This window comes from Adiantum capillus-veneris, chromosome 21 (assembly GCF_014529385.1).
Source record: "Adiantum capillus-veneris isolate H3 chromosome 21, ASM1452938v2, whole genome shotgun sequence".
NCBI lineage: Eukaryota > Viridiplantae > Streptophyta > Polypodiopsida > Polypodiales > Pteridaceae > Adiantum > Adiantum capillus-veneris.
The window spans coordinates 98,880,730-98,897,841 of NC_140951.1; positions in this window are offsets into that span (position 1 = coordinate 98,880,730).

Consider the following 17,112-nt stretch of genomic DNA (forward strand, 5'->3'; position numbering starts at 1 on the left):
AACTGATGGGCAGACAGAAAGGACCAATCAAATCATTGAAGACATGTTGAGAGCTTACTGTATGCATGAGAAGGGTAAATGGACTAGATATTTATATTTGGTTGAATTTGCATATAATTCTTCATTCCAATGCTCGATTGGGATGTCTCCTTTTCAAGCCTTGTATGGACAAGAGTGTCTTACTCCACTCAAATGGATAGACCCCCTCATACAAGCTCAAGCATCCAAAGAAATGTTGGATGAAATGCACCTACAAACCGATATTATACGGCATGATATTAAGACTGCTCAAGATAGACAAAAGAGGTATACTGACCCAAAAGGATCTATCAAATTTTTTGAAGAGGGCGATATGGTGTTTTTGAGAGTGAAACCCAAACATAGCTCCTTATAAATGGGTAAGTGCAGGAAGCTGAGTGCTAGATATTGTGGACCTTTTGTAATCATGGAGAGATTTAATGAGATCAAGCTTATAGACTCTTGTTACCACCACAAATAAAAGTACATGATGTTTTTCACGTCATCTTACTCAAGAAGTATGTACCTGATCCACAACACATTCTTGGTGATTCTCTATTATCTACGTCTACCAATGGAACTAAGCCTCTACATAATAGGACCATTATTGAACACCTTGTTAAATGGTCAATATATCCTGAGGAAGATGCCATTTGGGAACGTGATGATGTAATGAGACTAAATTACCAAATTTTATGTTGAGGTGAAGACACCTTGAATTTCTCAAGTGTGCAAGGATGTAAGATCCCCAATTTTTGGCTAACTTTAAAAAATAAGAAAATAGCTTTCAATATCTATTCTGTCAAATTGTGGATTTAAGATGCTTGATTGACAATATTCTAAGGTTCTAGAGTAAAAATCATGGTCGTTTCCATGTTCCAGTAGGTCAGGCGGACGTTTGGTTCAATTCTGAGAAAATCTACTATTTTTAGCTTTTTCATGTTTTTTATGCTTTTTAGGTGCTTTTTTACAAAAAGCAAGGTCGGATCATTAACCTATGTGTTCCAACAAAGCTATGGTTCAACTTTATGAAAATCTGCTTTTCGAGTGCTTTTCACGCTATTTTTAGCTTTTCATGATTTTTAGTGCTTTTTAGTAAAAAGCAAGTCCGCTTTTTTATTCCGGTGGACAAGGAGAACCTGTGGTTCAACTTTAGAAAATTTTAATTTTAAAAAAAAACCTTTTACGCTATTTTTATCTTTTTGTGCTTTTCAGCGTTTTTGAAAAGCAATGTGCTTTTTAGTATGACATAAACATAAAAACATCAGTTTTAGTCTCCGTCGATTTAAAAATGGTCACCCAGAGAAAAAATGAGACTAAACGGGATTTTTACGAGAATTATTTCTATAAAAAGTAATATCATAAATAAGCCGAGACAGTACGAGAAAGTCATAATTATGTTGTGGCATCTTGGTTTTATTGATTGGTCGAATACTATTCAATTGATCAGTTTTACTGTATGACAGATGCACTCTTGATGGTTCTCTACTTACCCTACTCCTACTGAACATGAAAAAAGAGTGCAAAAAGTGAAAAATGCAACTTTCAATCTCAAATCCCTATTTTCTATCTAGGTAACATTCTTACAGATCACTAGCCAGTCTCAAGGATCCTATACCTAGTCGTCCTACTATCAAAAGCTTCCGAGGTCCTTACCAAGTATCTCTACTCTCAAGCACCTCTCACCTGCAATAAGGATAGAAAATGTCTTACTCTAGCCAAAACTAGAGGAAGTAATGGAAATTCAAGTAAGTGTTTTGGGTTTTTCTATAGTCTAGGTTGCCTCGTCCCCGACAACGGTGCCAAAATGTTGGTCGACTGCCAAGCCTAATGCTAGCAAAGGGAGAACCACATACATAAAATGTCAATCCGTGGGATGTACCTGACTTGACTAGTGCATGTAAGCTACAAGAGATAGCTAATCTCTTGGAAAACCCAAGTCAATGTTGCTTGTGCTTATTCAAGTCTCAAGTGCATGTCAGACTCCAAAAGCTACTTTCTCTACCGCAACCTTATCTAGACAAATTTGTGTAGCTACAGGTCTCCGAATGAAGTGAAACTTAGTACCTATCAAGGGCAGAGTATCGTCTACACTCTCATGTTTTGAAATGTTGTTTTTGACACTCGAGAAAAATCATGCATAAGATAAACAACCCATTTTAGGGTTGTTGTTCAATCCCAAAAGAGCTCCCTAGTTTCCTCTAGACGTGCTCTATCTCTAAGGTCAAAATCCAGTTTTAGTGCGTGTATTGTGCATATGGAGCAAGAACAACTCGTAGAGGGGCACGCCTAAAAGTACAACTTCATCATGAGAAACTTACATTAAAAGAGAGAGATTTCACTTGCGAACACATTGGTATGATCAAAACATCAATGCAATACCATACGCATGAGAAACGAGTGATTGAAGAAAAAATAGACAATCTTTGAGCTGTTCTAGCAACACGTACTGCTTACTATCCAAAACTTTGTTCTTAAAGTTACAAAAATTGGCTTTTATATCTTAGCCAAGGTATACAAAGGGATTCCTGGCTAATTGGGGTTCATTATAAGGTTAAGAGACTGCACAGAATTACAAACATGGAAGCCATTGGCCCCTTTAGACTCATTGGTACTCAATTACATTACAACGGCTTTGGAATGGCGAGATTTTCCAATAATAAAATGGGTTTGATTACAATAATTAGGCTTGAAAAATGGTGTGGAGACCTGCTTGATGCTCTTCTTTTGCTTTTGTTAGCTAGGTAGCTAACAATGTGTGTGTGTGTATATAATGTTTGAATCAAATATTTGTCACATAGATCATGAGGCCTTTATGCTATTGTAATAGGATATCAACTATGGCATTCAAAATTGATATGCCCCCCTTCCCCCAACCTCTCTCTCTCTCTCTCTCTCACTCACACACACACACAGACACACACACATGTGTGAACTAGGTGGATACAAATTTCTTGAAGCAAGTGTGTGTGCATACACATATGACATCATTGTGGCAGTAGCTACAAATTGGCAATGCGATTGCAAAGATGGCCCCAAGTTGACTTGTGAACATGGCAAGAGATCTCTTTTTTCTCAATCTCTTTATAGAAAGTTACATATGAATATGATTGGTCTCTCTCTCTCTCTCACACACACACACACACACTGAATAAAAAGATGAAACATGAACTTTATCCTCACCAAAGCTGTGGATATATCTTTTGGGATTGTTTAGGGTACATTAAAAGTCTATTCTTCTTCTTTATCTCCCCTCCTCCCCATATGTATTGAATTATTGAAGACTTGTCGCGTAGAATTTTATTGTCTCTTTAGATTGTTCCTACATCTTTAAACATTTTTCTCTCTATTTTTCCCCCTCCCTTATCATTGCTTCATAGTATGTTGGGTGCTAAGACGTTGTTCTCTCTCTCTCTCTCTCTCTCTCTCCTCTCTCTCTCTCTCTCTCTCTCTCTCTCTCTCCTCTCTCTCTCTCTCTCTCTCTCTCTCCCCCCCCCCCCCCGAATTTTGAATAGACACCCTTGCCTATCAAAATCAAAAGAATTTTATAGATTTTTAAGTGTTTCCCACAATTTAACTCTTAAAAATAAAGAGGAAAAAATACCCTAGAAATAGTAAGCGGCTCATCAACTAGCGACAACCTCTCTTCTCATTCCGAGTGCCAACTCCTTCAGATATCCAGATAAAGGTAGAAATAATTAATGAAATCAATCAAAATATTCTTCTAGAAAAATGACACCAAAGACTCGATGCCTTGGCAATGGGTAAATGAAGGCGACAATGGTCCAAAATGGTAAGTACAAGACGCTCCAAAACAAAGGTAGCCGGAGCAATTTCGGGTTGCAACATGGACGACATCCTTCCAATTGTCGACGTAAACATAAAAGGAAAGAGGGTTGGAAACACCTACATTGATGGAGGTGCACAAATCTGTGTAATGAGCGAAGCTATGATGCTTCGATTAGGGCTCAAGGTTGACAGGCCTTCTCCATGCAAGGCAAAGATGGCAAACAACGCAAAAGTAAAGTGTGTGGGTGTGGTAAGTGCCGTGAAAATCAAAGCTTTCAACACTAAGGTAGAGGTAGATGTTTTTGTAATGCCTACTAAGGGGGAGGGTTATCCACTAATTTTGGGAAGGCCATGGTTGATGGCCATGAAGGCAAAACAGCACTGGGGTACTGGCCTTCTACACATGACCAGTAAGAAAGGGGAGACAATCTACTACGACATGAGGATTGGCAAGCAGAAGCAAATGAATCTGGAAACACCGGCAGATGAAACCACTAGCGAATCTTCCAGTTTTGAGGAAGAGACCACATCCACCGACGAAAGTGACAGTTCCATTGATGTGATGGGTATCATTATGAAGGATCCACAAAGGGTAAGCACAACTAGTGATCCATCACCAAAAGGGCAACCCAATGAAGAGGAGATCAAATCACCTGAATTAGGAGGACGTAGGTTGAAGGGTATGTTGTCTATGGAATTAACACTTGAGGAGAAAGATAGTTTTTTGCAAATGTTGATGGAATTTCCTAACTTGTTCATTGACAACTATGAAGAATCACAGGCAATACAATGGTGGAACATCATATTAAGCTGAAGAAAGGGGTAAAACTAGTTGTGCAAAAGCTATGATGACTGGGGGTCATACAAGAAAAGGCACTCTTGGTCGAGGTAAGGAAACTGTTGGAGGCAGGATTCATCTATCCTGTAGAAAACTCAGAATGGGTGTCGCCCGTAGTGGTGACACCTAAAAAGAATGGTAAGTGGAGGGTTTGTGTTGACTACAAACCACTAAATGCAGCTACAAAGAGAGACCACTTTCCTCTCCCTTTCTTGGATGGAATTCTAAATGAAGTAGCGGATTTTGAATGCTATACCGTCTGTGATGGTTATTCTGGATACTTTCAAATACGCATAGCCTTGGAAAATCAGCTAAAAACCACTTTTATCACGCCATGGGGTTGTTTTGCATACATGGTTATGCCATTTGTTCTCACAAATGCACCTGCCACATTCCAAAGATATGTCACATATGTTTTTCAACCGTTCTTTGGAACATCCATAAGAGTGTTCATTGATGATTTTTGTATATATAGCTCCCGTATTTCACATTTAGAAAAGGTAACTGAAGGTTTAGCCAAGTTGCAAAGCCTAGGTGGGAAATTAAATGTGGATAAATGCCACATTGGGGAGAGTAAAGTCATTCTACTAGGCCATGAAATTTCAGCAAAAGGTATCAACGCCGACCCAAGTAAGGTTTCCGGACTCATAGCCCTACCTTCACCAAAGACCGCACGTCAACTGGTCTCTTTTCTACAGAAGGTGAGGTACTTAAGTAGATTCATACATATACTATCACAACTTGTTCTACCACTACAACAACTCACTCAAAGATCAACTTTCACTTGGGACGAGGAAAGTGAACATCACTACAACAAGGTAAAGGAGGTCTTAGCCACTCTGCCAACTATCTCACCACCTAAGTGGGATGAAAAATTCTATGTCACCTCAAGTGTTGGTGATGACTCATTGGGGGCTGTGCTACTCCAAAAGGATACGACGACATCTTTCATGAGGCCAATCTACTTCTCTAGTCGAATGATGACAGCAGGAGAGAAAGGTTTCACCCATGTGGAACACTTAGTCCTAGCTCTTAGATTTGAAACTACAAAGTTTAGGTCATATTTTTTGCCTAAGAAATTTGTGATTCTAACCACGGATGAAATATTTCCCTATGTCGTACAACACATGGATGTGTCTTCTAGGATTACTAAATGGCTAGTTCGTCTGCAAGAGTTTGACTACACGGTACAGGTAGAAAGCACGACGAGGGCAAGTTTGGGGAGACTCGTGACCTACCAAGTCTTTGAATGGAAGGAGAAGCAATCTAAGGAAGGAGAAGTCCGAGTACCTCCAGTACCACCGATGGTAGAAGGAGCACACTCTCTCTACTTTGATGGAGCCTACAAGCGAGCGTCCGACAAAGAAGTTGCAGGCATAGTGGTCTTTGATGACAAAGGGACAAAGGTATTTTCGTTGGGCCAATTGTTAGATTCACATTCTAACAATGAAGCTGAGTATGCAACACTAACCAAGGGTCTACAATGGTGCGTCTCGCAAGGTGTACAACGCCTTAATGTATTTGGGGATGCTCTACTTCTGGTAAGGCAAGTAAATGGAGCATGGAAATGCAAGAATCTTAGTTTAAGGACTCACTTAGGTGGTGTAAAAACCTTGTTGGGTAAGTTTGAAGAAGTTCAAATACACCATATCCCAAGGGCTCAAAACCAAGAAGCAGATGCCCTAGCAAGTGAAAGACTACAGGAAGTGGTGGTTGGAGCAATAAAACTAAAGCTCCCTCTATTTCAAGGCAGTGATGCCTTGCCTGACATCATGCATTTTTTGAAAACAGGGGAATGCCCATCAGATTTAACAAAGGGACAGAAGCAATGGCTAACGCGGAAGGTCACAAGGTATCGACTCATCAATGACGGTTTGTAATGTAAGGGTAAGGACCAAATATTCAAGAAGGTCCCTCTCTCTCAGGAAATCACGGGAGTAATTGCTAGCTGTCACGATGGGGTTTGTGGTGGTCACTTTGCCCTAGACATAACAAGTAGGAAAATCTTGCAAGCAGGCTTCATATGGCCTAGCCTCAACCGTGATGTACACCACTGGTGCAAAACATGTAAGTTGTGTCAAAAGGCCGGCACTAGATCACTTATGCCTGAACCACAGACACCTATTTTCTCATATGGCCCATTTAAAAAATGGGGTATCGACGCCATTGGGCCATTACCTAGGGCCAACTCAGGAAAATTCTACATTATCATGGGGGTCGACTACATGACTAGATGGGCAGAGGCCACAACCACCACTAGAATCACAACGGTAGAGGTAGCTAAATTTATCTACGAGCACATATTTTGTAGGTTTGGAACACCTTTAGAGATCATCTCTGATAGAGGGCCAGGTTTCAGAGCAGACTTGGTAGGAGAATTAATGCAGAAACTGGGCATTACAAGGAGGCACTCTTCACCATATTACCCTCAATGTAATGGCCTAGTTGAAAAGGTAAATGGAATGGTTTCTAAAATTATTACCAAGCAGGTAAACAATCATCCTGGAGACTGGGATAAGTATCTACTACCAGCTTTATGGGCTTACAGAACTTCATTTCGTACATCCTTGGGATTCACACCGTATCATCTAGTATTTGGTAAGGAAGCAATCTTGCCCATTGAAGTGAAACTACAAAGTCTCAAAGTAATGGCAAGCCAACTTCAACAGCCCAACATGCATTTGAGAGATCACATCATCAACTTGGAAAGACTGCAGCTGGACAGAGAAGAAGCAATAAATTATTATGCGGCACAAGCAGAGCATAGAAGGCTTAGCTTTAACGAGCATCTCCGGAAAAAAGAATTGAAGAAAGGAATGTTGGTGCTCCGCTACGACAATCGCTTCGACATGTGCAAGGATAAGAAACTCCTGCTCCGATGGGAAGGCCCTTTCATCATCAGGAAAAAGTATGCCAATGGAGGCTATCAGCTTATGGAAGCTGATGGAAAACTTCATAAAACCAAGGTAAATGGTTGGCGACTTAAACCTTATTTTCTTCGATTTGACCAGGCTCCACCAATTGACATTTCAGATGAGGACACACCATCAGCCGCCACCTTCAACGATAATGATCAAACAGATGAGCTAGAGACATGAATGCCTCAAGCCAAAAGGGGAGGGCTAATGATGGGGGCTTTTCACAACCAAGCTCCCATACCCCTCTTCTCTCGTCCCCACCCCATGAAAACCCCCTCTTAGGGAGGGAGTGATAAAAGGCATTGGAAAAAGTAAGAAAAAAATAAAGTATGATTATATAAAACCCATCCCCACCTTGCCTCCTTTTTCTTCACTATTGCCCCGCCGTGTGTCCCTTTTCCTCTCCTCCACTCAAAAGGTCAACCCCCTCTCTCTTCCCCTTGTCCTTTCTCCTTTCTCTCTCCCCTCAAGCTACCCCACCTCTCACCAATAATGCATTCTAACGCACCAATAATGCACCCTAACTCACATGCAACTTATCCTATCTTCCAAAATAGTATACCCCACCCCCCCCTTTCTCTCTCCTATCATATCCCATGACCCAAATACCCCCCTTTCTCTCTAAAGGGAGCCATGTCTCTTGTCTTGTAGCTAAATAACCTCCCCCACACTCAGTTTCACTGAAAAAGGTGCCCATAGACCCATCCCCACCCGGTAGTTACCTGATTTTTCTTGTGTTCACACACATCTGCACACAGATTCACCTCTGAACACACTCCCCTCTCTCCCCTCTTGTAATTACTTTATTCTCCATGTCACCTCTCACTTTTTTTCATCAACCCATCTCTCTCTCTTAGTCTCTCTCTCATGAGACTGCTGTTCTGGCACATATACACACAGCCAGACAAGTGGGGCCCACAGCCACATGGCCTATGTAGATAATGATTTCTTCATTTCTAAATTCTAGAATTTCTCCCCCCTCCTCCCCTATATAAAGAGGGGTCACCATCACACACACACACAACATCACCAAAGAGTACACTATGCACTGTGTGTGCCTAGTGCACACACACACACACACCCACACCATCACCATCACCGCAATCACCATGCTCGTCTTGAGCATGACCCCTACACCCTTGGACTATGGAAGATGAAGGGAAACTAAATGAAGGATGATGGCCATAACCCTCATGCGAGTCTTCGCCATCAACTCCCACCTATCCGCCATGTGCTCTACCACTCTCTCCCTTCTCATTCCCCTACCCTATGCTCCCCATTTCATCGCCTTATTCTCTAAATAAAGCTTGAGGTTTTGTGAGTATGTTTTCTTGCAATGTTTTGCCCATGTGAGGTGTGTGGAATCGCCACCTAGTCTTGTGTTTAAAGTGAGCTTGTGTATGTGTGAAGGGTGTGCGGATTCGCCATCCTTTTGTGGTGCCTAAGTACTAAGCCTCTATACTCTCTCTCTCTCTCTCTCTCTCTCTCTCTCTCTCTCTATCTCATTCCCCTTCCTCTTCATCATTACTCCCAAGAATCCATCTCTCTTGGATGAAAACTTTGTTATGGTGGTGTGTTGTTTGCGTCCTAGCCTCTCAAGCTAGGTGGTGCCCCCTGTTTGCTTTACCATGAGAGGCTCGAGGCGCGCCATTCGGTCCCCGGTGTTTTAGAGGCCGTCGGGGGTTCGGGGTTCGCTTTGCTCCCGTCATCTTCTTGATGAAAAAACTCTTCTTTGATCTAAACCAAAGGGCAATCAGATGCTCCTCAATGGGGGCATTGGAAGATGGATAGGGGGAAAGGGGAACACACTCGGAACATAAACAATTTGCCTCTCTATAGCCCATGATAATCACTACACTCTGATCCACTAGAGTTCACCTTCGAAACTTGACAATTTTGCCTACAAATTGTTGTCTACACACAATCATACGCACACAACCCTCGCACTAACAGTGGACAATACACCACACCAACTTTGTTGGTTGACAGCTTGCACACAACATAAACCACTCTCTCTTTCTCTCTCACACTCACACTACAGGTCCGAGGAGGCATACACTTCTCCATCTAGTACCAAACAACAATGATAGAGCAAAGACGAAAAGGGGGGAATAGGGGAAGGAGACGACAACAAACATGGCTATGGCTTACTTCAATTACTGACAAAAAACACATGCTACAACCCTAGAGACTTTTTTCTATCACACGGCTCTGCTGACTCTAGCATGACAAGCATCAAAAACTTTTAGCAATGCTTGGTGTCACCTCGGAGGGACTCCCCAGTTGAGAACACAAGCAAGAGCCGTTTAGGGCCCTTGTTGACTCAAAGAAACCCTGAACACTTCTCCTTCTTTTCCGTTGGCAACTCCTCCTCGAGCTCCTTCTTCTTCATCTTCAATTTCCTGAGAAAAAACTCTTCTCCAAGCTCTTGTGAGAGCTCCCTCTTATTCTTCAACTCTGACCCTCCCCCCCCCCCCCCCCCCCCCCCCTTTCCAAAAAAAAAAAACTCTTCCTAGATGCCAAAAATCGGGCCCTTATTGGGGGTGTGCATGGGCCTCCTATTTTTGGCCAAGCCTCCTCTTTTTTTAGCATTGCATGGGAACCACTGGTTTTGGGCTTGCTTGGGCCCCAAGATCCCACGTGCACTCCCCATAGCTTGGTCCCCAAGATCCCACGTGCACTCCCCTTTAACTGGGGCACCAACGGTGCAGTTGGTGCTCCCAAGCTCCTTCTCATAAGTGATTTGGCCCTTACGAGCGCACGACCATACCCCAATGGGTGCCATATCAGCATGCCAACTAGCAGGCACCACCCTCCTCCATCAACGGCCAAAATCGGCCCACAAACCACTGTCGCCATCGTCAACAACAATACATGCCACCATAGCAGCGCCCGCAGTGCGCCCCGTAGGCACAGAGCTCAATGAGCTCCCCACTTCGATGACTAATGGCGGGTGACGTCCCAGCATATATATACCCTGCAAGCCTCTTGCCCTTTTAGGCATGTGGGATTACCCAAAGGCCACGTGGCAGCATAGGGGGCACCCTCCTTCATTCTCCTCATCAAACCCCACAAAAACATTATCAACAACTTAAAAAAAAAACACCAAATTTTTCATGACTGCCACTTGCTACTCATAAACTTGGTAGTCAAGCCGCCAAAGCCCTATGAGAACTCCAGTTCTTGGCTACTATTTGCCCAAATCTTTATGCCCTTGAAACTTCTCAAGTCCTCTAACCGAGCCGATCAATACAGGGGAAAAACCTCTAGTACCATCCCGTCGTCCATTGGTCCCTACTTCTAACTGCTATAACTGGCCCATCCGAATTCCATTTTCCGCATGGTCACTTCCTATGGCCTTGACTTGTTGCATAGAACACATACAATTTCTGTGAAATCTCCAAAATCTTTAGATAACACATCTATCGAGGTGACCACCCGGCACAAACCCGACCCCCGGCAAAACTGTGACTGCTAATATCTTGACATTCATTACTCAAATTGTCAATCTGTAAAGACCAATCAGCTCCACAAATCAAGCACTACGTATCCATAACTTTAGATTGGCTCCGACCTCGTGGAATCACCTGCCCTATCCGTCTCAGATCTACAACCATCTCTACCTTCAAAGCTCTGTATCTTGCACACCGTGGCTCCGTTTGATGAGTCATCTGGACTTTCTCCTTTAGCACTTTGAACTCTACATTCCGAAGCCAAAAACCATCACCTTGATTCTTCTTCACGTGTCACCCTATCTTGACCAATTTGGAACCCTCTTGGCCTATAAAACCCCATAAATAATACATCTCCGTTGCTATCTGCCTGCTGTCGAGGCTCTTCCCATTTTCTCCAGCCCTCTGCCAATCATCTGTAAGCATACACATCACTGCGTGTGCCCTCTGCTAGGGTCGACACACTTTGGTTGCACCAACGTCAACCAAACATTTCATATCACAACATCCGTTTTCATCAATCCTTGACTCGCAATATCGTTGCAAATTTAATTGTCCATATCAATTTCTTGGATAGTGCTACATGCATTCAAGATGCAAGTATATGTGATTCCATTTGATGAAAAGCCTTTACTTTGCATTCGCTTAAAAATTTCCACAAAACTCTTGCCACATCCACATCAAGCATTGCCAAATCACTACAATACACATATCATTCGACCACAGTAGTGCCGAGCACAAGTCCACCCGCATACCCAGTTATCAATGCACTGTAAGAGATGGCATTCCAGACAAGATTCTCCTTGAGCACTTATTGTACCACATTCCAAATCTTGGGTGAAGCTAAAAACTCCCAAATGGCACCCCGATCGAGGCGACCAAATTGGTACGAAACTGGCCCCCAGTGAAATTTTAACCTGCGATATCTTGGTTTCTGATCATGCATATCTGGATACATCAAATCTCTAGAAAAAACCTCTTCATCGGACTCCTAAGATGCATCAGAAAACATTCCCCTAGTTTGTATATGCCCAAACCCAAATAGAGCATCATTCAACAAGTGCATAAGGTCATTATCAACCACATCTGGATAAACCTGCTTATGCATGAAACCAAATTGCTCAATACCCTTTGCATCCATAGTCGAGAAGACTTCCAAAACTTCATCCAATAAGCACATAAGCTCTAAATCAACCGCTACAAAAGATTCTTCTACCCTGCACATATCAGGCCCCAAACTAGACTTTCCACACATAAATTGCATATTAGACACGTCTATTGTAGACTTCTCATTGAGTTTCTTTCCCTCATCCAAATATATCTGCCCATATCATCGGCACAATGAGCCCAATCATATGCAGTACCAAAATATTGCAATTCATTATGCACCCCCTCTTAACACTAGAATGGTAATAGGACACTTTTGTGTCCTGTTAAGTGACCATTTTTCTTGAATTATTTGAAGAGTATGAAAATGAATTTCTAGGTGCTATATATTCACAAAGTTGCCTTATGAGCTGAAAAAAACTTAGCATTTTTTTAAAAGTATCGATCTCACCATTAACCTTACTCTTGCACAACATTTTTGAACCTAAGCTGTGTGAAAAAACGGGTCCTGTTTTTGGCTTTTTTTTCAATTTTTGGCAACTATACCACTCTAAACTTCATGTTTGTGAGGTTTAGATGGCTAGAGGTTAGGCCTTCATAGTTCTCAACATGTCTTGTAGGGAGAGCTAAGTGTTAAAATTGAAAGTTATGACCAATTTACAAGAATTGCATAATCCTGTTTTTTGGCCAAAATTAGCACTTTTATGATTTTTTTGGTGGCTTTCTTGATATCCAAATTCAATTTTGATTGTGTAAGTGTAATTTATAACATAAAGCTAATCTTCATTGAGTTTTGGGGGACCTAATATGCTATATAGAATAATATATGATGATGGTTGAGTTTTTTGATTGCTGAAGAATATGATACATTTTAGAGTAGCAAGTATAACTTTCTCAATATTGCTAGTTTCTTAGACCAATTGTGTGTATTTTGTAGGTAGTGACCATATCTAATCATAGACTACAAACTTGGCTAGATATTGAGTAGTTTCGATGGGTTTCTAGAGGTCATAATGCTAAACCCAGTTTTTTCATGTTTGCTGTATTTAGCACTTTATCATTGCCCCCAAGGTTCCAATTGTAAGAGATCCATTATCCTTTTGACATGCTCCATGGATACTTTTGAATCCAGAGGCCCAAAGGGAACTAAGAAAACATGTATATAGTATCTATATTGAGCGTGACTATAGAAACTTTGATGATAGGTCCGCAGAATGGCAAAAATGCAACTTTTTTGTACCATTTTTTTCCCCAAAAAAAATTTAGTGAGGTAAAAGCAACCATATGTTTTGGTCACCAACCCATTAAAGTTAACGGGGCATTTTATCTCATGTCCTACAAAAATCTCCACTCTTATTTATATGCAATCCAACGTAAGAAATTGTTGTTTTGGGCAAAATGCACTGGTCCATCAACTTTGGAGGCTTGTAGTGACCAAAGGATGATAAAAATTACAAGTTTCTCATTTTTTCCATATGTAGTAGTTATTGAATTATAAGCTCATGAAAGGATTTTTCAAAATGAGTGGATCTACTATGGTTTTGGAATTTTTTCCCAAAACCCTGAAAGGACACTTTTATGTCCTGTTAGGTTACCATTCTGGTGTTAATAAGCATCATCAAGTTCACAATCACTTTGACATACTGAGAGTTGTGCATCACAAAATCTTGATAAAGAAGGAGTCTGCACCCCCTCTAAATCATCACCATGCGGATCTTAAGGCATGTAATCTTGCTCATCCAATCCCTTAAAATCTAGTGTATGCAAACCCTATAAATATGATATACACAAGCCTTGTAGATGCTCATGTACATTCATACCCTGTGAACCCCCATGTGTGTATAGACCCTCCAAATCCTCATGCTTTTGTTGACCCTGTAAGTCTTCAACTTCATCCATTAGCATGGAATCTGCAATTCCAAGCTTTGCATAGAGATCTTGGACAACCTCTTCATCGTCTAATAGCCTATCATCCTCAAGAAAGAATTCATCAATAGCAGTTTCCAACTTAGCCCTAATCTGCTTGAAAACCTCCACATAGGTAGGCATATTAACACAATCCTCATCATCTTCATACATGCTTGGATCCCAATGCTCTCGAATAACTGCAGCTTTAAACTCGCTCCAGCTACTCAGATTTTTCTATTGAAGCTCTCGGACTTTCTCAATAAAATCAGGGATCACAAACCTGTCGAATTTTAGAATCTTATTCTCTTTTGGCACCCCATGATGCTCCAACTCCTCTGCATAGCAATCCAAGTATCCTACTGGATCATAACCATCAAAAATCCCTTGCTAATCAAAAATTGAGCGTTTGGCATTTTCAAGGGCCAACTGCTCCAACATCTCTTGTTTCCAGTTATTTCACGCTTCAGATTCCCTATTTTCCATTACTCGCTCCGATAATTGAAATTTAATTTCTTTATCCTGCTCTTGAAATCCACCCAATTCACTTTTTGCAGACTGCTACAATTTTGAATTCTCAGCTTTCAAATTGTACCCAAATTTTGATTCATATTTTGCGCTTGACTTGCATATTGGTGATGCAAAATAGCAGCCATTAACCCCATAATCTGATGCATCTCTTTCTCGTGGCTTGTCAACATGGTTGGTTCCTTCTACCTTGGTCAGCAGATTCACGTTGGGTTCACCAAATGTTTTGGAGTGCGCACGTCTTCGAGGGACAACCGGGAAAGCACTGAGCTTCTGTGGGCTGTAGACGGGCAATTAGTCAAGGTGCAAACCAAGGGCAGCGAGTGCAGTTAGTAGTGGTTTTAGTGTTAGTAAGATTATATAGAGACACTTAAAGAGCAATAGAAGAAGCATATCATAGATCAAAACATAATTAATTGCTAAAATCCAACTTAGACAAGACATCAACACTTAATTGACGTTGGCAATCAACAGATGCTTCCAATGTTTGATCTCCAGTAACCCTATTACAAACCAGCTGCATACGCCATCATCGACATGCCTTTTGATTTGTAAACCCTAACCACAAATCCCCAATACGATGAAAGCAACATGTGTTGGCCAAGAAAAAATTCCACCCTGCAAGCACAACTTCCATGCTTTTCGGTTTTCAAAATTTCCTCTTCCGTCCTCTGCTCGATCAAGTTTTTATTGGTCTCTAACTACTTGATTTTCCCGATTCACAATACCAATATTATTCCTCATCTGTTCACCAACCTTGTTTCTACTTGCTTGTAGTACCACTAGACTATGCAAAACCGAGCTCTTTTAGATGAAGCACTCCTTGGCACTATCACCATGCAAGCTGAGAATCATGACATCATCATCAGAAGATGTTTCTCTGCTATTGGGCACCCAAAACCCCTCAAGTTGGGCCTCCTTCTCTGCAGCACGGCTTCTTCTCCAATTCTCTTCTCCCATGGGCTTTCCTTGTTCATGTCCAAGCCCTTGATGGCCTTTACTTCTCTTGCTTAGTTGAGAGTAAGACTGAGAGAGGTCTTCCCCCTCCCATCTCCTCCCCTTCCCCTCACTTCCTCATCTCATTTATCCCCCTTCTTGCAAGATCTCAAACTTCCTTCCTTCACTTCTTGAATTTCCCCTTCTCTCTGCAAGTCATTTTTGCCCTTCTTCACATTATGCCCTCATGCCCTATATTCCTTTGGTAATCCCTTTTCCCGAGAGAGAGAGAGAGAGAGAGAGAGAGAGAGAGAGAGAGAGAGAGAGATTCCAAAGCCTTCCCTTCCTTGCTCCTCCTCATTTCCCCATTTTCTTTCCTTCACGTTGCTCCTTATGCAATACCCTACTCCCCTTTAACCCCCCCCCCCCCCCCAATTTGCTCCTCCACAACAGTCACGGTGCCTTGACTGATGTGGTGTGGGAGCAGACTTGCTGATGTGGCAGCTTGGGTTCTGTAGTAGCGCCGATCACAGTGGAGCTAGAGCCAAAATTTTTTGCCATGGGCCTATGAGCCAGGTTTGCTTCATGCTTGACGTCCTCGTACAGACCGTTGTGAGCTCTAATGTAGCTTCACAGCTCTCGTTGCTGTGTCTCATGCCATGCCCCATCTTTTTTTTCCTTTTTTGTTTTCTTTTCTCACCCTTTGGGTGGCCACATATGGTGGACGGCCATTAATTTTATGGGTGGAGTTATTGCTATAGTGGGTGCCCATAACCCCCCTTCCCTTGGGCAGCCCTCCTCCAGACTTCCATATGCCATCCCAAATAAACCACAATTGGCTTACATGTCAACCAAAACAATGCCAAACATGATGTTCTGTCAACCAAGGCCTTGTCACATTGCTGGGTATTTCTTGCAGTCAACGTGTTCCAAAGGATGACATTTTAAACTTAAATCCCATCAAGAACTTCATGTGCTTTTGTAATGGCACCACATTTGGCATATACGTCAACCAAGCATTGCATATTACCACATCCGTTTTCAGCAGCCTTTGACTCACAATATCGTTGCAAATTTAATTGCCCATATCAATCTGTTCAATAGTGCCACATGCATTCAAGATGCAAGTATAAGCGATTCCATTTGACGAAAAGCTTCCCTTCGTATTCGGTTAAATTTTTCCACAAAACCCTTGCCACATCCAAATTGGGCATTGCCAAATCACTACAATAGTGCCGAGCACACTCGCATACCTAGTTATCAATGCACTGTAAGAGATGGCATTCTGGACAAGATTCTCCTTGAGCACTTATTGTACCACATTCCAAATCCTTGGCGAAGCTCAAAACTCCCAGATGGCACCCCGACCGAGGCGACCAAACTAGTACGAAAATGGCCCCTGGTGAAACTTTAACCTATGATATCGTGGCAACCAAAACTTTGATTTTACTAATTTGAAATGACCGACATGCTCCACAAAGTGAGCACTTCAAGCCCATGCATTCATATCAACTTCCACCCTGCATCTGCAACTGCCCAATCGGCTCAGATTTGCAAACTGTATCATATTCAAATTGACATAACTTCTTCATCATAGCTCCGATTGACGAGCCATAAATAC